Source organism: Penaeus monodon, chromosome 33 (genome assembly GCF_015228065.2).
Source record: "Penaeus monodon isolate SGIC_2016 chromosome 33, NSTDA_Pmon_1, whole genome shotgun sequence".
Taxonomy (NCBI): Eukaryota; Metazoa; Arthropoda; class Malacostraca; order Decapoda; family Penaeidae; genus Penaeus; species Penaeus monodon.
Window position 1 is genome coordinate 31735 of NC_051418.1, and position 1138 is coordinate 32872.

Genomic DNA, 1138 nt, shown 5'->3' on the forward strand with positions numbered 1-1138 from the left:
GTAACTTTTAAAAGATGTTTGTTGGGTTTAAAAAAAGTCATCTTTAGAATATTTAATTATTATTAATAATTTAAAAGTTGTTGGGTTTTTTTTTTATATAAAATGTCTTAAATGGTCTTTTGGGCTTCTTTTGTTTTTAGAAAAAAACCCAAATTTTTGATGTGAAAAAGACTGCAATTTATAAAAATATAAAGGAAAAGAATACTCCCCAAAAAAAACTAGCCCAATTTGTGAATTTTTGATCCAATTTAAAGGGCAGGGTTTTTAAATTTCAAAATTTTTGGCCCCCAAAAAAGAATTAAAAAGTTCCCATTTTAAATTTCCTTTTGAATGGCCTCTGGGGGCCAAATGCCCTTTTTAGCATTGGGAAAGGGTTTCATCCAAGAAAAAAGGTAGGCAGTTTTTTGGGGTTTCCCACCCGATTGGAATAGAATATTTTTAGCAGGAAATTTTTTGGTTTCCGGGGCAAAAAAGTCTTTGTGAATAGGATTATAGGCTGTGGAAAAAAAGATATGATAACTTCTTTTGAAACCTTGTAAGCATGTAAAGAGAGAATATTTGCTGTATTCTTGCACTATGTGTCACCAGACAAGCTAAAGTTGGTGTTTATTTTAGTGTTTTCATTGGGCATGGAAGTTAATGATGGAGGTAAATACTCATTTCTTTCCAGTTTATAACTTGCAAATAGTAATACAGAAAAGTCAATAGATTATCAAATGAATTTTAAAAGATGAAAATTAAGGGGGACTTAAGTCTACTACTATTCAGACCTGTTATTTTCCAAGAATAGCCATCATATGTTAAGAAAAGCTGTGAAAGTCTCACTCTACACGTTTTATGAATAGATTGAAATTAATCTTGAAAAATACTTCAAGGGGTATGGAGTGCAAACCCGGAAAATTTAAAGATCTGTCAGTTTTTTTTGCCTTTCCTTTTCACCAAAAAATGACTTCACGTTCAATACAAGCAAACCCGCCACAAAACAGGAGGTTTTGTCAGGTTGTTTCCCTGTTTAAGCGGTGGGAAGGGAGCCAAAGGGAAAGGGGTTTCAACTATAAGGTCGATAATGTCGAGACCAAAATCATAGCAGGAAAATACCACATAGTGGCTCAGGTATGTTTCTTTGGCGTTGTTTTTG

At 33.0% G+C, this 1138-nt stretch overlaps 1 pseudogene; it reads left to right on the plus strand.

Moving 5' to 3' along the window:
* The window catches only part of LOC119593910, a 5534-nt pseudogene that overhangs the window by 118 nt on the left and 4278 nt on the right, over nucleotides 1-1138 (plus strand).